General features: G+C 38.8%; 1 pseudogene; it reads left to right on the top strand.

Moving 5' to 3' along the window:
* Positions 1-439: 439 nt before the first annotated feature.
* On the top strand, positions 440-8,968 carry LOC124974268 (N-chimaerin-like; annotated as a pseudogene).
* Positions 8,969-27,531: the final 18,563 nt, after the last annotated feature.

The raw sequence follows: 27,531 nt of genomic DNA, 5'->3' as shown, positions 1-27,531 counted from the left end.
TGGCCAGCTCTTCAGTGTAGCTGAAGGGAGCTACCTCATTCTGGAAAGTCAATCACAACCAGGAACCTACACTCTGGCTTTGAGATATGGAAGTGAAACCAAAAACTTAAGACTCTACTACAATGGCAAACACTTTTTTGGGTAGAAACACATTGAGTCCATCCATGATCCAGTGGCTGATGGCTGGCTTGATTACTTTCTATATTGAAACCAAGGCAGCAGAATACATTGCCAAGATGATGATGAATCCAATTTATGAGCACATAGGACACACAATCTTAAACAGAGATTCAGCAAACAAAAAACACATTGCAGTCCTGAAAGAGACAAATGATGAGAGAGATGCTGCATACCAGGATGGGGTATCAGAGAAAATGTTGACATCACTTGTTAGAAGAGCAGCTCTGAATGAAAATGAGCAAATTCCAAACTATGAAAAGGGTCACAATTTCAAGGTCCATACATTCTGAGGATCACATTGGTGTGAATACTGTGCCAACTTCATGTAGGTCCTCATTGCTCAGGGAGTGAAATGTGCAGATTGTGGTTTGAATGTTCATAAGCAGTGTTCCAAGATGGTCCCAAATGACTGTAAGCAAGACTTGAAGCATGCGAAGAAGGTGTACAACTGTGATCTTAGGACAATGCTGGAAGCCCACTTCATTAAGTGATCAATGGTTGTGGACAAGTGCATCAGAAGATGGAGTCTAGAGTTCTCAATTCTGAAGAACTATATGGAGTATCAGGATTTAGTGACCTACTGAAGATGTCAAATGACATTTGACAGAGATGGCAAGAAAGCAGATATTTCTGTGAATGCATTTGAAGATTGCAGCATTATCACTGGTGCACTTAAACTGTACTTTAAGGATTTACCAATTCCACTCATCGCATATGATGCGCACCCTAAGTTCATAGAGTCTGCCAAAATTATGGATCCTGATGAGAAACTGGAAACCCTTCTTGAGGTACTGAAACTCCTGTCACCTGCTCACTTGGAAACCCTCTGATACCTCATAGTGCATCTAAAGAGGGTGACTCTTCATGAAAAGAAGGATCTTATGAGTGCAGAAACCCTTGGAATTGGTTTTGGTCTAACCCTTATGAAATTCCCAGAAACGGCAGCATTAAACAATATTCAATATTCGATACCAGAGACTGGTGGTGGAGTTGCTTATCAAAAAGACATTTTTTAAAAAATGTTTAATTTTAGGAAGAAAGAAATGTTTTATAGATGAAGGAATGTTTTATAGTAATTTAATAAGCTCCATTAACTGAATTTTTTCTTGCTTAGATGTTTGGGCGAATAACCAGATTAAAATAAAGGAACTTTCTGTTGTTTTTATAGAGCTGCTCAGCTGTCCTTGTAAAATAGTGAACACAGGCTTTCTGGTTGTAGTAATCCTGGGTGTTTATCTTAAGAGAAACTCAAACTTTTGTATGATTACCCGCAACTTGGTAAGGAAATCCCATACCAAGAAAATAGCAGACCTGTACCCAGACCGCCTCCCCATGCTGGGTAGTCTGTGATTGTGATCCAGCATGTTTCACAGGGTAAACCTGTCAGACTTTGCTTCTGGGGTCCATGCCTTTGGTTTCTGATGCTTGTACAAACATGCACACACAAGTGGATAAACAGCACCCCTGTCTGTCACATTGCTGTGGACTGTATCATATACTGAATTTCCACAGGTGGTTTATTTCCAGGTATTCTTAACTCTTTCCTATCATAGTACTTGCTTTCTAACAAAAGCAAAATGTGTTTTCATATTTGTTACTTTAATAAGTTGTCCTACCAATAAAAATGTACAACACAGACCATCTTTTGTTAAATGATCTTTGGTTTTCAGTTGTAATTTTGTATTTCTATCAGGTGTGCATTTGTTAATTTATTAAAACTGACTTTAAACATTTTTCTCATTAGCATTTTGAAATTATTTTCTACATAATTTATATTTTTTTGTTAAATTTTTACTTAAAAAAACTACACAAGGTGCTTTATTTTCTTCTGTTATCTTAATATAAATATTAAACCTTTGAAATTTCCCCAGAATTCTTCTTTAACTCTATCCTGTAGGTTGTGGTATGTAGTAGTTTAATTATTTTCATTTAAAAAATATTATTCAAATCTAAACCTAATGAGAAAGTTGCACAAGAAAGATTATTTTAACAGTTCCTTATGGCAGAATTTTTTCTTCTAGTTTTATTACCCATTTCTAAATGAATTACTTTGTGAAGAGAAGTATTCTGTACTCATTCTAATTTTGAGAACATTTTTGATGTTTTCTTTGTGACCTTGTATTTGGTCAATTTTTGTGATTTTTGCAAAGATACTTGACAAAGTGTATTCTCTGCTTTCAGTGTATAGAATTCAATATATATCAATTACATTTATTTTATTAATTACATTATTTTGTGCCTATTTGCACTAAAACACACAATTGATAGGGAACCAAAGTCTTACATAAGAGACTTAAAATTTTTTCTTTTCATATTCAAAATTTTGTCTTCTGCTTTTTGACTTGACAGTAGTGTGAGTATAAAATTATTTGGTCACATACTGCAGACATTATTCAAATATGTTTTTTACCTACTAAGAGTATTGTTGGAGCAAAACCTAAGGTAATGATCTTGCTACCAGGGTCAAAAATATGTATAAATACCTTTAAAGTCCAATAACTTTTCTAGGATATGTCTTAATATAAATCCTTCTGTGTTAATTTTTCCTGCAACAGAGTAGATCCTTTCAATCTCAGTAGTCCTGTCTTTAACATATGGAAAGTTTTAATTTTTTTATTTATTAAAGTAGTATTACATTGGCAGTTTCATTTTTTTAGGTACATTTTACGTACTCTCGGACTATTAATCTTTTATAAACCTTAGTTCATTTCCATTTAATTTCACTAATTTTCCACAATCCCATCCTGTGGTTACTTGCCTTGATCCCAGCAGAACCTGTCTCCCTGTGCTGTTTCATTGTAATCTTTATTTCCAGGTTGCCATCTTTGCTAAGTTCTGCCAGGTTTTTGCCTCTACATATTCCTCCTATTGTCTTACTATAATTTCCTAAACTATTACATATGTGATTTTTGGTGATTGTTTTTGTTTGTTTTGCATTGAGCTCCTTTTCAAAGTGATCAATTTATTAAGTTGCTTTTCTCTTTTAAAATTCATGATGTGTCACAAATTTCATATTTTGTGGGAATATTTTTCTAGTGAAAATTTTCCAGGTCTAACTTGTTTCTTTTATCTTGTTTCATTCAACCTTCTTTAATATACAGGTAGTGTGTTTGTTCCTTTTTGTACTCAACCACATGCTCCATGCCATGATGTGCTTGCTGTTTCACTGTGGGTCCATGGGGACCAATGGGTCATGGATTGAAATTTCCAAAAGGGTGTGCAAAATAAACCTTTTCTCTTGTAAGTTAAATACTTTTCTTAGGGGAAAAATGTTAACTAGCACACATTTGCTCTATTTGAGTCATCAAATCACTTAGTTTTCCAGAACTGTGGTCACTCACTTTCCTTAAGAAGTGGTACTCCATAATAAAAGACCTCATTCAATCTGCATGTGCCACCATCACCACCACTGCCATTGAATTCAGTAGATTCAACCTACTCTTTTAATTTAGTAGGGCTTGGAAAGTCAAAAAGTGTGAAGAAACTTCCAGAATGGGACAAATTCTGTAAAGGGCAGGTTCTTGATGGTCATCAGCATACTTGAAGGTACACATTTTCTATTTGAGATAAGGAGTTCCTGTATTGTTCTTTTTGGAAAAAAAAATCATATTTTTAGCTTCCACTTATACTTTTTTGTTGTTTATTTTTCTTAATTTTAATTTTTACAGACTGCATTTTGATTCATTATACACAAATGGGGTAATCATTCATATGCATATATTAATACTCTCTGTCTCAGTCTACTGTCTTTCCTTTTCCCACCCCCTCCAGTCCCATTTTCTTTTATACCATCCAAAGTTCCTCCATTCTTCTCTTGCCCCACAACACCCACTCCCCTTATATATCATCATCCACTTATCAGAGAAAACATTCAGTCTTTGATTTTGGGGGCTTGGCTTATTTCACTTAGCATAATATTCTCCAACTCCATCCATTTAACAGCAAATGTCATAATTTTATTCTTCTTTATGGCTATATAATTTTATATATAATTTTATTCTTCTATATGACTATATTCCATTGTGTATATGTACCACAGTTTCTTTATCCATTTATCAATTGAAGGGCATCTAGGTTGGTTACATAATATAGCTCTTGTGAATTGAGCAACTATGGACATTGATGTTGCTACATCACTGTAGTATGCTGATTTTAAGTCCTTTGACCAAAGAGTGGGATAACTGGGTCAAATGGTGGTTCCATTCCAAGTTTTTTGAAGAATCTCCATACTGCTTTCCAGAGTGGCTGCACCAATTTGCACATTCACCAGCAATGTATGAGTTCCACTTATACATTTTTATACTTTATAAAAATTTCACACTTAGCATAGTGCTATCGTTTGGATCTGGAATATTCCCCAAAGGACCATGTGTTAAAGACTTGGTCCCTAGGATGGTGCCCTTGGGAGTCTTTAGGTGGAGGAGCCTAGTAGAAAGTCCTGAGGTCATGGGGTGTTCCCCTGAAGGAGATTATGGGACCCCATTTCTTCCTCTTCCTCTTTGTTCCATGGCTTGTGATATAGCTGATTTTGCTTTACCATGTTCTCATACCATGATGTGCTGCCTCGCCCCAGGCCCAAAACAATGGGGCCAATTGATCATGGACTGGAACCTCCAAAACTATGAGCCAAAATGCCCTTTAATTTTTATAAGTTTTTGTAAGTGAGTTATTACTTTTTCTTTAACTTTTATCTTTATTAGTTAGTTATCTCAGGAATTTTGAGGGCCAGTTAGTCAGAAGATAAATGTTGTGGAAAGTTGCACTTTGGTTTTACTTTAGAGTGTTAATATAGTCTACCTTTAATTTTCACTTGATAAATACATTTTGTGGGGCATCAGATATGCTCCTGATTTTAAGACAATCTGTACAGGTATTTACTATTGTATTAATCCTAGAACAATCTGTGAGGGTGTCATTAGCAGGGAAGCACCAGGTTACTAAACACAATCACCTTCACATAGGTAAACACACCCTTCTCTATCATGGTTCTCTCGGATAAATACCCTAGACTCAATGTTCTAACCAGTAGTCCTAGGAAAAACTTCAATAACTGTTTCACCAAAACAGAAAAACTCCTAATTCTTTTACGAAAACAGATATAAACTCAACATTTTGTTGAGAAGAAACAAAATTCATATAGATCTAAATTATATTTTATAGTAACTTGCTTGTGAATCCTTGTAACCTTTTCCTTATTTTAAAATAAAAGGCAAGAGGTAATGAGGACTCTGCCTCTTCCTCAACAAATTTCCTCAGTCAGGGATTTCAGACTGACACTTTCAGCCCCAGGAACCCTGAAGGATGCCCTGAGGTAGTGTGGGGGAGTGAATGATATAAAATCTTCACCCCATTCAAATAGGGAAACTCCATATGTATTTTATTTTATGTTTTTGGGCTTCATTAAGTTCCATGCAAAAAATCTTAAATCATATATGTCAATCCTGGGTGTTGCCATCTCTATTCTTTTTTCCAATGTGTACAAGTTTGTGGTGATACTGAGGGTCACAAGTACATATCTGTGTTATAAAGAAGTATTTCTAATTCTTTAATTCCTTTGAGGTTATTATTTTAATTAAGAATGAATCAAAGATATAAATAAAGAAGAAGGGGTTTAAAAATTTACTCTCAAGGTCTTTGCCAACTTCATGAATCTGAACTCAGTGGTGGCTTCATACTCAATTGCTTTTCTTCTTGCCAAACTATTAATTCTACACTTGGAGGACCAGGACAGCAAGCTAATGAGCAAGCTCATTCTCCAAAGAAGCCAGATAGGGATCAGCATACAGGAAATCACTCTCCAAAGCAGATGGTTGATTTTATCTTTGCCAGTGAACCACTGCTTGAGCACCAATCACTACTTACTTTTACTTGTGGCAATGGCATAAAGGTTTAATAGATGAGACATACATCTCTGTCTGTGTGTTCTGTGCCTGGAATAACTCCATATCACTTTCTAGGAATAGTATTGAGATTTACTCAACTACTCAAATGAATTTTTAAAATCAGTCCACTTCCAGGTACACATTTAAGATGGCACTTTTAAGATGAAGGTCTTTACCATGACATCATTGGTTCCCTTTCAAATAAAAAAATATTGAAATTCAAGGTATGTATACAAGCACTTGAAATACACACAAATGTTAGAGTATACAAAACATTTCTCCGATTTTAAAAAAAATCACTTAACGTGTAGGTGAAGAATTTTTGAAATATTTTGGGTAAAAGTTACGTACATAATTTGCCAGACATTGGCTATTTTATGATTAACAAATGTTTGTTATTGCTTATGACTTCTTTGAACACAAAATCTTGGGTATTTATACAGAATACACCAAAATAATCAGTAGTTATAATAACAAATGGCAATAACAATGAGAGCTCATTTTTAATGAGCAATTATCATGTGTCAGTTGCTGTTCTAAGTACATACACTCAGGAAAAAAAAAGCCATGAATCAGGCACAGTTTTCTGAGTGTTTCACTATACATGGAGACTAAAGCAGAGATTGGATTTTAATTAGATAATTATACACAGTTAATGGGTTATAATATTATATTCAGGGTCTCCCAGTGTGGTAGGTAGTACTACACATGCCTTTTGTGATTCTTAAATTCATCTCTTAAGGCTTAGTTTGTGACTTATTTATATCCTTAGAAATGAGTTATTTTAAGACTCAAGGACTTTGTGGAAAATGTTGACAATATCCTCTTATTTAACAGTGACTGGAAACATTTCTAACATAGTAAAACACCATTTTAATGACTGAGTCAATGTAAAATGAAGTTTTGTAAATTTCTATTTCATTTAGGTCATATGTTACTATTTACATTAATGATAATTAAGTTTTAGAGAATGTTGGTGATACCTTTCCCTAAAACTCAAGGAAAATCAGTATAAGGAATTCTGTTTCAGTACAGTATTTTTGCCACATGTTGTTCATTCTTTCTTGTTTTTGGAGGGGGGACTAACTTACTATTAATATATTACAGAAGTTTACAACGGTTCACATTGAAATGCAATCCAGGCACAGTGAGTGTAGGCCTGTAATCCTAGTGGCTCAGGAGGCTGAGGCAGAAGGATCGAGAGTTTAAAGTCAGCCTGAGGGTCCATGAGGCCATAAGCAACTCTGAGACCCTGCCTCTACATAAAATTCAAAATAGGACTGGATATGTGACTCAGTGCCCCTCAGTATCAGACTCCCTAAAAAAGTGTGGCTAAAAATTCATTTTAAAATAACTTGATAATTCCGGGATGACCTAGGAATTTTTTAATGTGCATTTGAAAGTGAAATTCCAATGTAGTTTTTAAATCTCTTTGTCAAATATACAATGAAAAAAAGTTCTTCAGTTTTGGCTTTCCCAAAAGGTCTTGCTCCTTGATGGCTCCATTACCCTGAAATACATAGTGAAGGGTTAATGAAGCCTCAGGAAGGCATAAACCCACTCACCCATCTGCCAGAGATCAGGGTCACAACAGCCTTTCCAATCATCCTGGAAGAAATCAAATCTCATTAAAGGGTCAAAACATATCATTCCAGTGACAGTCACTCTTTAACAAGCATGTCTGCTGGCATTATACATTCAAGAGGAGTTGAGCAATATGGAAACTGAGTGACCCAAGTATAGGCATACAGATGAGGGAAGCAGGGTTTAAAAGCGCGTGCCAAGTTTATTATTTTTCCCACTGAAAACCAAAACCAGGATGCCCCAAAATGTGGTCAGGAAATCACAGAAGAAATCTAAAGAGCCCATCAATAGAATTTCCCATGTTTGAACCCTTTGTTAATAAATTCCTATTCCTAAACAGACACTTGAGATGCAAAATAATTTCTTCCAAAACCACTACAAGTACTTTCTTTTGGCTATAGACAATATTTGACAAAAAAAAATGTGTGTGTGTGTGTGTGTGTGTGTGTGTGTGTGTATTTACAACTGTCACCAGTTGCTCCCAACTTCCTGGGACTCGTTCACTGTAGTCTAGTAACTGCACCACATGGAGAGGAAATACACGTCAATAGTTCCACTGGTGTTCTGAGCTTCTGATGTGGCAGAGGAAGATGAAAGCACCACATCAGCATTTCTCAAAGCATTTCATCAATTTCTATCATAATTTCTTTATCAAAAATCAAGCCTGTGTTCCACCTCCCTGTCCTCAGGGCCAGTTGTACATTTTAATTCTAAGCAGCAAATTAGGAGATGTGACCCCTCCATTCTTTTCACAGTGACAGCTCAGAGGGGCATACCTTCCATTGACAAGGTCCAGAGATGGGCCCCAAATGCACAGTGCTAGAGGGTTGCATGGGTAAAATAGAATCTCCAAATGTCTCTCCCAGGCCCCTTTGAGTGGGGTATTTCTCTTGCAAGGAACTCTTCTCATAACCATTACCTCAAAGTTTAGTGAGGAATGCAGGTCCTTCTGGGATTCTGGTGGCAAACTGGACTTTGTCAGTTCTCTTTGGGGAATGCTTCCTGGTGGAGACTCACATTGTTCTTTCCCATCAAAACACTAGTTTTTTGGGAAAAAAACAAGCTGGAAGAGTGTGCAAATGGAAGCAGCTGGCACTCCTGCTCCATCCTGGTGAGGATAAGTTCCTAGGTGCCCCTCTGCCAGCTGCAGGGAAGGAATGAAGTGGCCTATGTGCAGGAGTCCAGAGGGGACCCATTCATGGCACTCATGACACTCTTGCCCTAATGCCTGGACAGCACTTTCTTGTTCAGCAGCGAGTGAGGGTGGCCCCCTTCTTCCAGGTGCTTTTGTGATACTGCAAGAACATAAAGTCATTGTGTAAGTGACTCATGCTTGGGTCTTTCTGTGGGCGCCAACAGCAGAAAAGTATCTTGGCACTCCTCCTTAAAATTCCTCTTGCAACTTCTTGGCAAAACTGAACTGTGAGATGCTCAGGGAGCTCTCGGATAGCTCGTCCCCATTGAGTGCAAGCAGGGTTGGCCCACCACATGCTCTTCCCAGAGGATGCTTCTCCAGTGCCTTGGGGTCCGGATCATTCTTCTGGGTCTCCAGGGCAGATGAGACCCAGCCTGGCTCATTTTCCACTGGGAAGACAGAGAGCACAGTTACCTCTGTGGAACTCAGGCCACACAGAGCATCCTGGCAGTTGCTGTCTGTGTAGAGTACATACTTCTGCATCAGGGCAACATCATGGTGCTGAGCATGCGGTCTTGGAGATCCCTGAAGTGATGATAGTGCTCTTATTCCATGGTGACTTGAGTTTCAGCTTTGAAGATTCAGTGAGCTACCAGATGGCAATTTCAGTGACCTGATCGAAGGCATTCAACTTGAGCAATTCTGTACCTGAAGAAGAGAATATCTTGCTGACAGGTGTACCATGTCATGAAATGACCTGGATGGAGATGTCCTTCTCAAGGACTTTTACCTAGATGGGGATCTTTAGGGGAACCTCATAGCTTAGATGGGACACCTCCCCACTTTGTAGAGAGGCTTGGTATTCACAGCAGTGACAGTAGTGACCACAGTCCTACATGGTATCACTGTGAAGTCCTTTTCTATCTTGAGAGCAGCAATAGGGGAGGGGTTTGCAAAGGTTTCAATTCACTGAGTTCTATCTAAGAAAACTGCTGTGACTCAGCTGAGCTTTGAAGTGATGATGGTGGGCTGAATGACCAGCGAGATCTCTACAGTCCAGGAGGCTGCTTCTTAAACATGTCCAGAGAGAAACTGGTCATGGTCAGTAGACTTTCTGAGGACCACTAGACCTGTGCAGTCTTCACGTAGAACTCATTGGACTTGCTGTTCAGGTCTGAGTTGAAGTCTTCTTCCAAGTGAGTTGAGTAGAGTTCTTGGTTAGGGTGCTGGTGAACCTCAGAGCAGAATCATTCAGCTGGGCAATGCACGTAGGGTTCACACTGCATAAAGCACCATGTGGGAGCACACCCTGCAACCACAGTGCCTAAATAGTGCATCTCTCTTCATTCTTTTATGAAACAAATTTTGGGAAATATCATTGTTATTAATAATTCATAACTGAGTTCAATGAAGGCACCATCCACCTAACAACATTCGTTATAAAACTATAAAAATATCATCAAATGGAAGATCAAAGACACAGGACAGTAAAAGCAATCCAGAGCAAACAGAGCACTGCTAGAGACTTCTCAATACCCAATTTGAAATACACTGCAGAGACATGGTAACAAAAACATCATGGTCCTTGCATAACACCAGACAAGTAGACAAAGAGAGTAAAAAAGATGACACAGCACCTAACCTACACAACTACAACCATCTGATTTCTGATAAAGGTGACAAAAGCACATATGGGAGAAAGGACAGCTCCTTTAACAAACAATGCTGGGAAAACTAAATATCCACATTTAGAAAATGGAAACTACATCCCTATCTCTCACCTGTCAACTCAAAATGGATCAAAACCTTAACGAAATACCTGAAACTTTGAAAAGAATAGAAGAAAACATAGGGAAAATACTTCAAGACATTGGAACAGGCAATGTCCTCCAAAATAGGACTCTAGTTTTTGCTCAGGAAATAAAAGCAAGGATCAACAAATGAGACAGCATCAATTTAAAAAGCTTCTGCATTCCTTAACATTGTAAAGGCCATCTATGCTAATCCTATGGCTAATATCATTCTAAATGGTGAAAAACTGAAAGCATTCCCCCTAAAAACTGGAACAAGGCAGGGATGCCTTCTTTCACCACTTCTTTTCAATATCGTCCTTGAAACTCTAGCCAGAGCAATTAGACAGAACAAGGAAATTAAAGAGATATGAATAGGAAAAGAAAAACTCAAACTATCCCTATTTGCTGATGATATGATTGTATACTTAAAGGAACCAGGAAATTCCACCAGAAAACTTTTAGATCTCATAAGTGAATTCAGTAAAGTAGCAGGATATAAGATCAATGCACATAAATCTAAGGCATTTTTATACATAAGCGATGAATCTTCAGAAAGAGAAATTAGGAAAACTACCCCATTCACAATAGCTTCGAAAAAAAAATACTTAGGAATCAATCTCACAAAAGAGGTGAAAGACCTCTACAATGAGAACTACAGAACACTAAAGAAAGAAATTAAAGAAAACCTCAGAAGATGGAAAGATCTCCCATGTTCTTGGATAGGAAGAATTAATATTGTCAAAATGGCCATACTACCATAAGTGCTATACAGATTCAATGCAATTCCAATTAAAATCCCAATGATGTACCTTACAGAAATACAGCAAGAAATTATGAAATTCATCTGGAAGAATAAAAAAACCAAGAATAGCTAAAGCAATCCTTGGCAGAAAGAGTGAAGCAGGGGGTATTGCAATACCAGATCTTCAACTCTACCACAAAGCAATAGTAACAAAAATGGCATGGTATTGGTACCAAAATAGAAAGGTGGATCAATGGTACAGAATAGAGGACATGGATACAAACCCAAATAAATAAAATTTTATCATACTAGAAAAAGGGGCCAAAAATATGCAATGGAGAAAAGATAGCCTCTTCAACAAATGGTGCTGGGAGAATTGGAAATCCATATGCAACAGAATGAAACTAAACCCATATCTCTCACCATGCATGAAACTAAACTCAAAATGCATTAAGGATCTCGGAATCAGACCAGAGACCTTGCATCTTATAGAAGAAAAAGTAGGTCCAGAGTTTCAACATGTCGGCTTAGGACCAGACTTCCTCAACAGGACTCCCATACCACAAGAAATAAAAGCAAGTATTAATAACTGGGATAGATTCAAACTAAAAAGCTTTCTCTCAGCAAAGGAAACTATCAGCGCCTACAGAGTGGGAGAAAATCTTTGCCAATCATACTTCAGATAGAGCACTAATCTCCAGAATCTATAAAGAACTCAGAAAACTCTACACCAAGAATGCAAATAACCAATCGACAAATGGGCTAAGGAAATGAACAGACACTTCACAGAAGAAGATCTACAAGAAATCGACAAACATATGGAAAAATGTTCAACATCTCTAGTAATAAGAGAAATGAAAATCAAGACCACCCTAAGATTCCATCTCACCCCAATTAGAATGGCAATTATCAAGAATACAAGCAACAACGGGTGTTGGAGAGGATGGGGGGAGAAAGGTACACTCATACATTGCTGGTGGGGCTGCAAATTAGTGCAGACACTCTGGAAAGCAGTGTGGAGATTCCTTAGAAAACTTGGAATGGAACCACCATTTGACCCAGCTATTCCACTCCTTGGCCTATACCCAAAGGACTTAAAATCAGCATATTACCGAGATACAGCGACATCAATGTTCATAACTGCTCAGTTCACAATAGCCAGATTGTGGAACCAACCTAGATGTCCTTCAATTGATGAATGGATAAAGAAAATGTGGTATATATATATATATATATATATACACACAATGGAATATTACTCAGCCATAAAGAATGATGAAATTATGGCATTTTCAGACAAATGGATGAAACTGGAGAATATCATGCTAAGTAAGATAAGCCAATCTCAAAAAACCAAAGGACGAATGATATCGCTAATAAGTGGATGATGACACATAATGGGGGGTGGGAGGGATTAGTGTTAGGGTTAGAGTTAGGGTTAGGGAGGGGGGCAAGAATGGAAGAAGGAAGGACTGTATAGAGGGAAAAGAGGGATGGGAGGGGTGGGGGGAAAGGAAAAAAAATAACAGAATGAATCAAACAACATTACCCTATGTAAATTTATGAATACACAAATGGTATGCCTTTATGCCATGTACAAACAGAGAAACAACATGTATCCCATTTGTTTACAATAAAAAAAATAAATAAAATAAAAAAATAAATTAAAAAAAAATAAAAAGCTTCTGCACAGACAAGCAAGTAATTTCTATAGACAGACTACAGAAGCAGAAAAATCATTGCCAGTCACTCTTGAATAGAGAATGAATGTACAGAATATATATAGAACTCAAAAAATTAACACCAAAGAAATCAAACAACCTCATCAATAAGTGGACAAATGAACTGAACAGATACTTCTCAAAGGAAGTACAAATAGACAATAATTATGTGAAAAAAGTTTCAACAAATTTAGCCATCAGGCAAATGCAAATTCAAACTACAACGAGAGTCAAGGAGCAAGCTGGCAGGTGATTCAGGCCACCTGCATTGCAGAGCTAGCTGAGTGGCACCCAACCTGCATACCTTGTGGAGCAAGGCGCTGGGCAGCCAACCTGTCCAACCACCAGTCCAAAGACAGACCTCATTACTGAGCGAAGCTGCCCGACCACTACATCGAGGTCTGTCACCATCACGGAGCAAGCCTCCAGATGAATCATCCCGCCTACATTGCTGAGCTAGCCATATGCCTTTTTATAGGCTGGTGCAGACATTTTGAATTTTTCCTGAGGGCATGGCCATCATCATTGGAAGGGCAGCTCCCTTCCTGAGACACTTACAGGAGGCTAGAGGACCTTTGACAAGACCCAGGAGTCAAGAAGAGGAGGTATTGAGAGACTCCGGACCAACTCAGAGCCACTGAGTGAATCTGTCCCACTGGTCAGGCTCCCTGGATGGGGCAGGAGTCCCGAACCACAGGGAATTTCATGGAGTAGGGTGGCCCAGTGAGACTCCCCTGCTGGAGTCAAGAACCAGTCAACTGGGAACATTGCAGAGGGCAGCACAGTGAGAAGCTTCAATGCAGAGTGAGGGTATAAGGCCCAGGCAGTAGCTCCAGTCCCCAGGGGAACATAGCAGAGGAGGGTTGCTCAGCAAGGGAGTCCCTCGCAGGGCCAGGATCCCCAGCCCAGACGGTAGGTCAGGACCCCTGTGAATGTTGCAGAGGAGAGCTTCCCAGTCCAGGTGGTAGTTCTGGACTTAAGGGAATATCTCAGAGGAGAGCTTCCCAGGAAAACTTCCCTACTGGGTGAGTGTTCCCTGTTGGGCAAGGCTTTTCCACCAGAGCAGTAGAACCAGAGACACAGGTCCACATCAGACGTGCCCCAGTCTGCAATCGAGTCCCACTTCGGCTGACCATCAGTCAATAAGTGGAGGTTCCTCTGCCCACTGACAGGGAAAATACCCCACCTGAAGGCCACTACCCCTAGGGGGGGCAGCATCCTAGTGGAGCACTTCATTATCAAGTTCCTCCAAGACTTCATGCTACTAAAGGCTAAGAGGTGAGTTATTGGAAATCTATAGAGACAATATTAGTCAATACGGAATATCTGCAATATCTCAGAGTTATACTACAAGAGGAGTAGATACCTGAGCAATATGAGAAAACAAGGAAAGAAAATATCCCAAGCAAACCTACACAGTATAGCAATAAAATCCAATGACAGCATGGCAGAAGAAATGTCAGAAAGGGAGTTCAGAATGTACATAATTAAAATGATCAGGGAAGCAAACAATAAGATGAAGGAGCAAATGCAGGCTTTGAATGATTGCACCACTCAACAGATAAAAGAGCATATATGGGAAGCAAAAGACCATTTCAGTAAAGAATTAAAGATACTGAAAAAAACAACAGACAGAAATCTTTAATATGAAGGAAACAATAAACCAATTTAATAACTCCATAGAAAGCATAACCAATATGATAGAACACCTGAAAGACAGAACCTCAGACACTGAAGACAAAATATTTAACCTTGAAAACAAAGTTGACCAAACAGAGAATATGGTAAGAAATCATGAACAGAATCAACAAGAATTATAGGATATCATGAAAAGGCCAGATTTAAGAATTATTGAGATAGAGGAAGGCACAAAGTAACAAACCAAAGGAATGAAGAATCTATTCAATTAAAAAATATCACAAAATTTCCCAAATCTGAAGAATGAAATGGAAAATCAAGTACAAGAGACTTATAGGACTCCAAATAAACAAAATTACAATAGACCCACACCAAGACACATTATAATGAAAATACCTAACATACAAAATAAAGACAGAATTTTAAAGACAGCAAGAGAAAAGAATCAAATTACATTCAGGAGGTAACCAATACAGATATCATCAGATTTTTCAACCCAGACTCTAAAAGCTAGAAGGGCCTGGAACAACACTTTTCAAGCTCTGAAAGAAAATGGATGCCAAGAATCTTATAGCCAGCAGAACTTACCTTCAGATTTGACAATGAAATAAAATCCTTCCATGATAAACAAAAGCTAAAATAATTTACAACAAAAAAGGCGGCACTACAGAATATTCTCAGCAAAATATTCCATGAGGAAGAGATGAAAAGCTATTATGTAAATCAGAAAAGGGAGGAAGTACCCTAAAGGAACAGTCAAATAAAGGAGAAACCAAGTCGTGTCAAAAAAAAAAATGAGTCAAATGACTGGGAATACAAATCATATCTCAATAATAACCCTGAATGTTAATGGCCTGAACTCATCAATCAAAAGACATAGACTGGCAAAATGGATTAAAAAGAAAAAATCCAACAATATACTACCTGTAAGAGACTCATCTCATAGAAAGAGACACCCATAGACTAAAGGTGAAAGGATGGGAAAAAACATACCATGCACATGGACACAGCAATAAAGCCGGAGAATACATTCACATATCAGATATTGCAGACTTCAAACCAAAGTTAGTCAGAAGGGATATAGAACAACATTTCATACTGCTTAAGGGAAGCATAAATCAGCAAGACATAACAATCATAAATATCTATGCCCCAAATAGTGGCTCATCCATGTACATCAAACAAATCCTTTTCTATTCCAGAAATCAAATAGACAACACCACAAAAATACTAGGTGATTTTAACACACCACTCTCACCACTGGACAGATCCTCCAAACAGAAATCGAAAAAAGAAACCATAGATCTCAAAAACACAATCAATAATTTAGACTTAACAGACATTCATAGACTATACCATCAAACAAAGAGCGAATACACTTTCTTCTCAGCAGCACATGGATCCTTCTCTAAAATAGACCATATTTTTTGCCACAAAGCTAATGTTAGCAAGTACAAGAAGATAGAGATATTACCTTGTATTCTATCAGATCATAATGGATTGAAATTAGAAATAAAAGAGTAAAAAACAGAAAATACCCCAACACCTGAAGATTAAATAATATTATTTGTATGATGAATGGATAACAGAAGACATCAGGAAGGAAATTTAAAAAAATTCTTAGAGGTAAATGAGAACAAAGAAATATCATATCAAAATCTCTGGGACACTATAAAAGAAGTATTTACAGGGAAATTTAATTCATGGAGTGCATTCAATAAAAGAAGAGAAAAATCAACAAATAAACGATCTAACACCACAGCTCAAAGCCCTAGAAAAAGAAGAACAGAGCAACACCAAAATTAGTAGAAGACAGGAAATAGTTAAAAGCAGAATTGCAATCAATGAAATTGAAACAAAAGAAACAATCAAAAAAATTGACAAAATAAATAGTTGGTTTTATGAAAAATAAACAAAATTGATAAACCCTTAGCCACATTAACAAAGAGAAGAAGAGAGAAAACCCAAATTACTAAAATTCAGAAAAAACAAGAAAATATCACAACAGACATGACTGAAATAGAAAACATAATTAGAAACTATTTTGAAAATCTATAATTCAATGAAATAGAAAATCTTGAAGACATCAACAGGTCTCTAGAGACATATGAATCACCTAAACTGAACGAGGAGGACATACACAATTTAAATAGATCAATTTCAAGTAATGAAATAGAAGAAGTCATCAAAAGCCTACCAAGAAAGAAAAGTCCTGGACCAAATGGGTTCTCAGTGGAGTTCTACAAAACCTTTAAAGAAGAGCTCATTCCAATACTTATCAAAGTATTTCATGAAGTAGAAGGGGATGGAACCCAAACCTCCCAAACTCATTCTATGAAGCCAATATCACCCTGATACCTAAACCAGACAGACACATGTTGAGGAAAGAAAATTTCAGACCAATATCCTTAATGAACATTGATGCAAAAATTCTCAACAAAATTTTAGCAAATTGCATACAAAAATATATTAAAAAGATAGTGCACCACAATCAAGTGGGTTTTATCCCAGGGATGAAAGTTTGGTTCAACATCCAGAAGTCAATAATGTAATTCATCATATCAATAGACTTAAAATCAAGAATCACATGATTATTGTGATAGATGCAGAAAAAGCATTTGAAAAAGTACACCATCCTTCCATGCTCAAAACACTAGAAAAAATAGGGACAGTGGGAACATTCCTTAACATTGTAAAGGGCATCTATGCTAAGCTCATGGCCAATATCATTCTAAATGGTGAAAAAACTGAAAGCATTCCCCCAAAAAACTGGAACAAGGTAAGGATGCCCTCTTTCACCACTTCTATTCAACATTATCCTTGAAACTCTAGCCAGAGCAATTAGACAGACGAACAAAATTAAAGGGATATGAATAGGAAAAGAAGAACTCAAACTATCCCTATTTGCTGATGACATGATTCTATATTTAGAGAAACCAGTAAATTCTTCCAAAAAACCTTTACAACTCATAAATGAATTCAGTGAAGTAGCAGGATATAAGATCATTGCTCATAAATTTAATGCATTTTTATATATAAGTGATTAATCTTCAGAAAGAGAAGTTAGGAAAACTACCCCATTCACAATAGCTTCAAAAAAAAAAATAAAATACTTGGCAATCAATCTAACAAAAGAGGTGAAAGACCTCTACAATGAGAACTACACAACACTAATGAAAGAAATTAAAGAAAACCTTAGAAGATGGAAAGAACTCCCATGTTCTTGTCAAAATGGCCATACTACCAAAAGTGCTATACAGATTCAATGCAATTCCAACTAAAATTCCAATGATGTGCCTTAGAGAACTAGAGCAAGCAATCATGAAATTCACCTAGAAGAATAAGAAATCCAGAATAGGTAAAGCAATACTTAGCGGGAAGAATGAAACAGGGGGTATTGCAATACTAGAACTTCAACAATACTATAAAGCAATAGTAACAAAAACGGCATGGTATTGGCACCAAAATAGACAGGAAGATCAATGGTACAGAATAGAGGACATGGACACAAACCTAAATAAATACAATTTTCTCATACTTGACAAAGGTGCCATAAATATGCAATGGAGAAAAGATAACCTCTTCAACAAATGGTGCTGTGAAAACTGGAAATCCATATGCAACACAATGAAACTAAACCCCAATCTCTCACACTGCACAAAACTCAAACCAAAATGGATCAAGGACCTTTGAATCAGACCAGAGACCCTGTATCTTAGAGAAGAACATGTAGGTCCAAATCTTCAACATGTCGACTTAGGATTTTCTGATTTTTATTGGTTGATTTGTTTTTTTTTTAAGTGGTTTTGAGTTTTGTCAGATGCACAGCTGGTAAATTTTTCTCTCTCTGATGATCATCTCTTCACTTTTCTGATTGCTTCCCTTGCTGTGCAGAAGCTTGTTGGTTGGTTGATGAAATATCATTTGTGATTTTTTTTCTTTTGTTGCCTATGCTTTTGTAGTCCTAACCAGGAAACTGCCAAGTATGTCAAAATCTTCAAAATTTTCATAACACTTCCCCAAGCAGTTTTGGAGTTTTTGGGTCCTACATTAAGGTCTTTGATGGCTTATGAGTCGATTTTTTAGGTACAGAATGAGAAATTGGAGTCAATCTTCAGTCTTCTGCATGTCATCATCCATTTTTTTTCCAACACACTTCATTGAACCAGATGTCATTTTCTCCAAGAATACGTTTTTGGCACCATTATTGAGAATCATGTGGCTGTACATGCATGGGTTTATTTATGGTTTCTCTATTCTGTTTCATGGGTCTGTTTGTCTACTAAAGCCAATGGCAGGCTTTAGGTAACTATACCTCTTGTAACCTCTTTGAATACCTCCCTCCTACAGCAATGTGCGTTGCTCCTGACAGGATTATCAATCTACATTTCAGACTTCTTCTCAGCAATATCTGATTTCTCATGGGTGTGATTAGTTCACCCTCGGATGTACCAGTCTATTGGCAGATGAAGTGCTGTGCAAGGAGCAAGACTGGGGGAACCACAAAGTTCTCCTTGCTACCTGACCCTGCATTGTGATACTAGCACCTTAAGACAGCAGGTACTTGGAAGGTACCTTATGAAGACACAAGCCCAGTCTGTGAAGGTTACTTGGCTTTAACTAGGCAATGTCATTAGCAGGTTACCATAGGGAGTACCCTTAGCCAGGATTCATCACCACAGGCTGAGAGAGGATAATTCATAGACAGCCTACCCACAGCCCTTCTCTGTGGGAGACATCCCTTTCCTGGGGACCACCAGGATCCACAAGGACCAGGTCTTCCAGCTTCTATGTGAAGAATAAAGTTCACACATCTTCTCAAAATCACTTGACTCATGTCCCAGCAGCACGCTGACCTGCTCTCTCCAAACTGTGTGTCCCATCACAGTGGGGAAAATAAGGAAATGAGAAAATGAGGAAATTGGGGAAATGAGTCTTTCAGGACACCAGACTCACTGAAAGACTGAGATCTAATGAAGGATAGTTATATCTCCCTACATCAAGCAGAGTAAATACAAAACAAACTAAGCAGCACTAACAAAGAACATACATACACGTTATATGCAAATGGCAGGAAATCAAAGGGTGGGGAACTCATTTTTAAAAGTCCACTAGAGAATGGTGATTATCGTGGTCTGGATCTAGGAGTGTCTCTGCCAAAGTACATGTGTTAGGTAATGGAGAAATAGTCAGAGGAGAAAAGACTATTTTCTAATAAAAAAAAATGAAGACTGGATTATGGGATCTGCAGTCTCATATGTGGACTACCCCTTTACATGAATTAATAATTTGAAATGACCACAGTCTATTTGAAGATAGGTGGGTGTAGCTGGAGAAATGAGGACACTGGAGGTGTGCCTTTTGAGAGCATAATGTAACATTGGAAAACATTTTTCTGTCCCTGGGTATGTGAGAGTGCCTTTCTCTCTCTCTCTCTCTCTCTCTCTCTCTCTCTCTCTCTCTCTCTCTCTCTCTCTTCCATGTCTCCATTTCTCTGCTTTTATTTGTAATTTTTTGTACCATGTATTGATCCCAGGTTTGATTAATCACTAAAAAACATCCTCAGTACTTTTATGATATTTTTTTGGACAATTTCTTGCTAAGTTACTTAGGTACCTGCTAAGTTTCTGTTGCTGGCTTCAAATTGTAATTCTTCTACCCTACTGCCTCAGTCTCTGGAACCACTGGGATTACAGGTGTTTGCCACCATGCCTGTCTCTCTATGATATTTGTCTGCAATGAACTTAGTTGCTTTCCTCTGCCATGTCTATTCACTGATGTTGTACCTCACCAGTGCCCAGCATGGAGATGGTAGAACCCAAAATAAATTTTTTTCCTCTAAGTTGCTCTGTGTATTTTATTCACAGAGACAAAATGCTGATTAATATAGGGATGATAGTTAATATTGTATTGTATATTTCAATATTGCTAAAAAGTAGAGTTTAAATTTTCTCACAGCAAAGAAATAATGTATCACAATATATTAGGCCTATTAAGTCCAATAAATATGTGTGATTATGTGTCAAGTAAAAATTACTATAGGGACTGTGCCTGCAGTTCAATGGTAGATCAACCACTTGCCTAGGAAGTGTGAGGCACTGGGTTGGATGCTCAACACTGCATTAAACATATAAATATTTTAAAAATCACGAAATCTATGAGCCTCTAAGCAATATATCAAAAAAATATATAAATGATGAAGATCAGAAAGTAATAGAGTAGCATCAATACTGATTCCATAGACATTACAAAGATAGGCAAGGAATACCACAAAGAACTCAATGTTTTTAAATTCAAGAAGCTCCATGAAATCAATTGATTTCTTGAAAAACAAATATGCTATATTGAGCTCAAAAAGAAATTACCAATCTGAACAGAAATGTAACTTATGAAATACTGAACCAATAAGGCCATTCCACCAGTACAATATACGTTCCTAGTTAATTGCTTCCAGAAGATAAAAGCAAAAGAGCTACATACTAACACATGTGTATCAAGCCAACATAAAGGCAGTAACACAATCAGAAAAAGATTACAAGATACATACAGACTTAAATCTGTCATGAAGGTAGAAAAGAAATGCAATGAAGTATTAGCAAACATAACCCAGAAACAGACCCACATCACTTTAGTCAGTTGGTGTATAGTAAAGGAGAAGAGTCAACACAGCAGCACAGGGCAGAAATCTTTCCAGCAAGTGATGCTCATGACCTGTACATCCCAATCAGCAAGGCTACCTACAAACATGCAAAGAGAGACTCTGAGAGAAAGGAGGGAGAAGGGGAAAGACCTCTTGGAAAACAAAGACTAGAAAATTAGCAAATTTGACATACAATACAGACTTATGGATTCAATATTTCCCCTTTGTAAAATCAAAATAGCCATTTTTACACATATTATAGGAGGTATAATTGATATGCATATCAGACATGAATAACTTGGTTTGTGTCTTGGTGTGTGACTGTGTATACAGAAAATCCCGAAACATTCTTCTGCAATTGAACATTCATTGAAGTTGAGGAAAATATACTAGAAACATTAAAAACTTTCCTTGAAGGTTTTTTTTTCATTTTCTATACCTATTGTTCTAGACTGGAATAATTGTATATTTAATTAGGTTTTTGTTGTGTTGTTGAAGATCTTCTACATGAAGAAAATAAAATTAATGAGAAAACAATCATGAAGAAATTTCATTCAAAATGCACACAACTAAGTAAGGAAAGAACAGATTTCAGTTCTATGTCTGTATTGAATGAAGGAAAGAAAATATGTGAGAAAGTTGGAACAGCAGAGAAAGAACATGAAAGTAATAATCCCTACAAAGTAACAACTACAGAAACAACCCAATATCCAAACAGTGTCCTACTGATGAAGTTAAGAAGAGATCTAAAATGAAGCTGATTATGTCTGGGTGCTAGGCAAAAACAACAGGAAATGAATTAAGGCCTCCTAGGGAAAGGTGAGCAGCTAGAGATGGAAGTAGGCACCTTGAAGACCCAGGTGGGTGGAGGAAATGCTGAATTGGAGCGTGGGATGTGGTGTGGTGAAGCCTCTTCTTCTTGACCCTCCCTGCTCTCAGGATCCCTTTGTGGTGAGACAGAACAGCCCTATAATACAGGCCTGAGACCTACTCCCCCTTGCTGCAGAGACCACTCAGGACTCATTTGTCCAAAATGAACAGTGCGATTTAGATTATGGCAACCCTCTCTTTCCTCTCAATAGCATTTGTGCCTCATGGCTGAACCCCAGCTTCACCATCTGGGCAATGGATATGATCCTTGGCTTTGTGTGTGGACTGGGACTCTTTCTCCTCCTGATACACTGCCTCTAGGGTATCCATCTTTCCCAACACCAAGGAAAAAGGAAAAACCCAAGGTAAGAAACCCTCAGGCCAGAACCACCAGAGAAATAGATCCTCTATTGTCTACTCTTCTTTCCACTTTTACAAAATAAGTAGAGACACTTCAAAAAATAGAAATCTCAGGACTGAACAGAGAGGGGAAAGTGTACAGCCCAGGTCACAAGGCCAGAAACAGTTTTGCAGAAGAGAGGCCCCCTGTGCTGGGGAAATTGGCCCCTCTGTCCCTGTAATGAAGGTACAAGATACTGTGCGGTAGAAGTTCTCTCTGGTTCCTTCAAAGAAGCACTTTGGGGACAGAATAAAGAACTTTCTTCAGTATATATTCCCCTGGAGAGGCAAAGGACAGGACAACTCCCTACCCAAAATCATGACCCCACCAACTTCCACCCAACTTCAACATTCAGTCACAAGCTGACTCTACAGAGAACACAGCATCAGAAGCAGAAAAGTACTCATGAACACTGTTGGATGGTTCATAGAGCAGAAAATGGGCTTTCATCATTACCCTTCTGCCTCAAAGAAAAACATGCTCAAAGAAGAAACCCAGGACCCTGAAAGTAGGCAGTCCCATTATTCCAGGGTTTTTACCTCCCTGAACAAAAGGATAGTGATGGAAGCTATGATTTCTGGTCACCAGGCCAACCCCAGGGGCCACAGCCATACTATGAACAAGTGGATCAGAAACAACAACAATCAGGCCTTGCTGCTGAAGGATTCTGTACCTCTGGCCAGCCCCTGCCAGCAGAGGCACAGTGTGGCAGGTACTTCGGGCCACAATGTCCACAGTCCAAGACACTGTGCTCTGCAGAGATGTTTCTTGTCTGGTCAACATCAATATGTTTCTTATTCCTGTCCTGCTGGGACAAAGTTTCCCCATAACTGAGACCATACCAAAAATAATTTTCCCGTTTGAGCCCACCCTTTGATGATAATGGTTTTGTCCTAAATGCAGAGACAACTGCTTTATAATCATACTGTTTTTTTATTACCAGAAAGTGTTCTGTCTGTTGTGCTGGGTCATAGGTAATGAGGTCATGTTTGTTCTAAATTAAAATGGATTCTAGAAGAGACTGGACATGCACAGAGGTGACAAGAGCATTGAGTACCTACACTTTTATCAGATCCCCTCATTATACCTTAAGAATTCATGATATTTTGTCATTACAAAAATAATACAATGCATTTGGGATTCTTCAAGATGGGACAATCCCATGAGGACACCACCCCTAAGGTCAGAATCAGACTTTCCCTCTACTCTCAACTTTGTAGGTTATAGGGACTGATGTACAGGGTTACCATGGGACTTAGTAGCTTCCCATGCCACAAAATGGGTCCATGAAAGTTGGAGAGAAGGTGGTTTCCTGGCCTTGAATTTAGAGGTGGTTAAAGAGACTTGGTGTCTGTGAGAACATGTATGCATGCAATCATGATATCATTTGCAAGGGGTGCACACACATAATCAATCCCATCTGAGGCAGGACAACTACAAATTCAAGTCATCTTCAGAAAATTATTGGGGCCCTAAGCAGTTTAGGGAGACCATGTCTCTAAATAAAAATATAATACAGGGCTGGAGTTGTGAATCAGTGGTTAATTTCCCCTGGGTCAATCACTGAAAATAAAGATAAAACTATCTACAGTGGGGCACTGCGGGCAGAGAGTGGAATGTGGAGAACTGGAAAGGATGGTGCTAGGAAAGCAGACAGAGTAGCATGAGCTTCACATACAGGCTGTGGTGAATGGGAAGAACACCAGCCTGGAAAATTACAAAGAAAACATAAGGGGATGTGCCACTTATGATGACACCACCCCCTCTTCCCTGTTTGTTCCCTGATGGAGAGTCTTATGCAGGAGGTGCCATCAAGGCAGATGACATGGGCAAGGAACTGCTCTCATTCCAGACAGTAATGCATATGTGGGTTCAGACAGCCACTCCTGGTGCAGAAGCAGGCCCTATAGGTCTCTTCTGAACCAGATCCTGTTCCTTCACTAATCAGAGAAGACACCAGGGTTTGCCTAGCATCAAGAATAGGCCCAGAAATCAGATGGACTACAAGAGAGTTGGGTCCTTGAATCTGGAACTGCTGTGTACTCCAAGACACAAACAGGCAGATTTCTGGTGCAAAGAGCTAAACATGGACACAGGGATCTGGAGGAGATAATGATACACATAGTGACAGTGATGGACAGCCAGAAGCATTAGGGAAGAAGACATTGTGCCCTCTGTTTTCTAACCCCTGTCATCTATGAGGGGCAGTAATGTCAACAACAAGGAGACTCCACAGAAACATGAGACCCCTCACAATGGATTCTCACAGACTCCTATGTCAGACACGAGTGAGACCCTCCCACATAGCCCTCCAAAGACCCAACTACATGACTGCCCCAGATACCAGTAATGATCCTCCAACACAGTAGTCATAGAAACACAAGAACCTCCCTCAGATATAACACAAGTTCAGGGTACTCAAAGAACCCTGACACAGACTTCCCACAGAGAATCCTAACACAGACTTTTACAAAGAGACACCTAACACTACCACAACCTCTCACTGCCACATGGTCCTCATGAGTGATTCCTCATAGAGACTTCCCACAGAGTTCCAGATATTGGAGAAACAATCTCCACAAAGATGTACAACAGATTCCTCACAAAGAACTCATCACAGATAGTAAGAAATAGTACACAGACACCACACAGAAACACAGAGACCTCACAGATAGTCTGCAAAAAGAGACTTCATACACACTTCACATAGATTTTGAGATCACACAGATGTCACACAGACACCTCATGAAGTTCCCATGGAGACTTGACACACAGACTTACATCCCACAGTTACCCTACATTTATTCCTCCTTCCCAGTGGACCTGAAAACTCTTAGCCACCTAGAAGTAAAAGAATGTGTATTTCTTGGTGGCTAAGTACACCAGCTTTTCCCTGCCACCAAAAAGCTGAGACACTGATACACTGTTAACATAACCTCCAAAATGGTGTTTTCATTTTCAAAAAATCCTCAGGAACTTCTGTGCCTTTGTAATATCACTGCCTCTGAACAGAAAAACAGCGGATTCCAAGTGAAGACCTGCAAAATTCCTTTTTATGCAGGTTTACACTACACTCAGTTCTCACCCACAGTTAGAGAATCACAATTTATAACCAATAAATTCTGCCAGCCTCCAGTGAGAGAGATTTACTATTTGTCCAATTTTAGTTATTATCTTGCCAAATGTATGAATGTCATTAAAAAAAATTCCTTGGAGAAAAGAACTGAATTCAGGATGGTTGCCTACTTTGGAAATATGACAAAGACCTATAGCAAATGGACACTAGGAATGAAATAAAGCAGCAAAGAGGCATCTAGACTCACTGTACCTCCCAGGGGTTGTGCACCCAACCATTATCCTAACCATCCACACAAACAAAATATGCAGAAAAGATGGCGAGGAGTTTATGGAATTACAAGTGTAAAGGGAGAAACTGGGAAAGAAAAAGAGAAGTTTCCACTAAGATAAAGTATGAAGTTAGTCTGTCTGTCTGTCTCTCTTCCCTCCCCATTCCTTCCTCTTTCTCTCTTTCTCTCTCACACACACATACCAAAAAAAAAAAAACCCATAATTTGATAGACTGCTACACACCACACACAGTAAGAGTGGAATAAGTTTTGTTTTAAAAGAGAAATAATTTCTGTCACTATGAATTCTACAGTGCAGAGCAGAAAACACAAAATTATTAGTAACCCCTCAGTCATCCAGCTAAATATATGAGGGCTCATAATCCCGGGCTATAAAAAGGGAAAAGTCAGACTCTCTCTGCACTGAGACTCTACCCTCTGTCCTCATCCTTCAGAACAGTGCTCCTCAGGTGCAGGCCTGGAGCACATTACAGTCTTCTGGGGAGACAGAGGAAGTGGCTCAGTCTCCCATATCTGGAAGCATATTGGAATGTCAGAAACACAGTGGGTGACAGACCCCATGGACACCCTGCAACACCCTCCTCATCAATAGCCCAGCAACTTTCCCTGAACTCCCCCATGCTTCTTTTCCTGTTCACAGAGACTCCATATCCCAACAGAGAAAGCAATGTGAGCCACTGATTCCTCAAAATCCCTCCTATGCAGTCCACCTTGTTATAATAACCTCAGGTTCACACTCAGTGTCCCAAGTTTTAAAAGGTGTGGCTAATGGGCCTCTCAGCCTCAATCTCACTATGGCCCTCGCCCATGGCACTCCATCCATGCTGTGGGTTTCCTTGAACCTTATGCATGCTGTTCCTTCCCAGAAATCCTGCTTGACTTCCCTGTGCTTGGAATTTGCACCCCCAAATCTACAGGGATCCTTTCATTCTCAAAGGACTTCTCCTTGAATGCCCATCCCAAAGATCTCCCATGGTCCCCAGGAGGGTCAAGTCTGTTCTTCTTAGTTCATGCACCTGCCTGGCCCACTGCTATCTATGGTATTTAAGTATGTATTCATTGTCACTCCCCCTTCCTCCAAGTACAATGTCAGGGGAAGCTGTGGGCCATAATCAGGCACTTGGAATATGCCCACAAGTACTGGTGAGTACATGAATAAATACTATGGGAAGTGGGAACATAGAGCCACAGATGCAAGCAGAATGAGTCACTCTAAGAGGTTATTTCCCTGAATCCAGAACCCCCATGGCACCTTGGGCTAGTGCTGGCTCTGGAGGCAGGAAGGGTGATGTCTCCAGCAGATTTGAAGGGGCCACTTTACAGAGGTTGCTGACCTTGTGGGATCCCATTTTACTCCACTGAGTAGTCAGAGATGAATGGAGAGGCCTGGGGAGTGAAAGACATGGGAACCTGCTTTGTCATCAGGACCAGCTGAGCCTAGTGTCCTGCCAGAGCCCAGCTTTGCTGACTGAGAACCACCAGCAACCAGCACTTCTCACTTGTCATTTTCACAAGGAAGGAAAGCAGTTTCCATGGAATTATGAACAGTGGTTATGAGATGAGACAAGGAGTCAAGGA

The sequence above is a fragment of the Sciurus carolinensis genome, unplaced genomic scaffold, assembly GCF_902686445.1.
Source record: "Sciurus carolinensis unplaced genomic scaffold, mSciCar1.2, whole genome shotgun sequence".
Taxonomy (NCBI): domain Eukaryota; kingdom Metazoa; phylum Chordata; class Mammalia; order Rodentia; family Sciuridae; genus Sciurus; species Sciurus carolinensis.
Note: the sequence above shows the minus strand (reverse complement) of the source record. Positions and strands in the feature narration are given on the sequence as shown.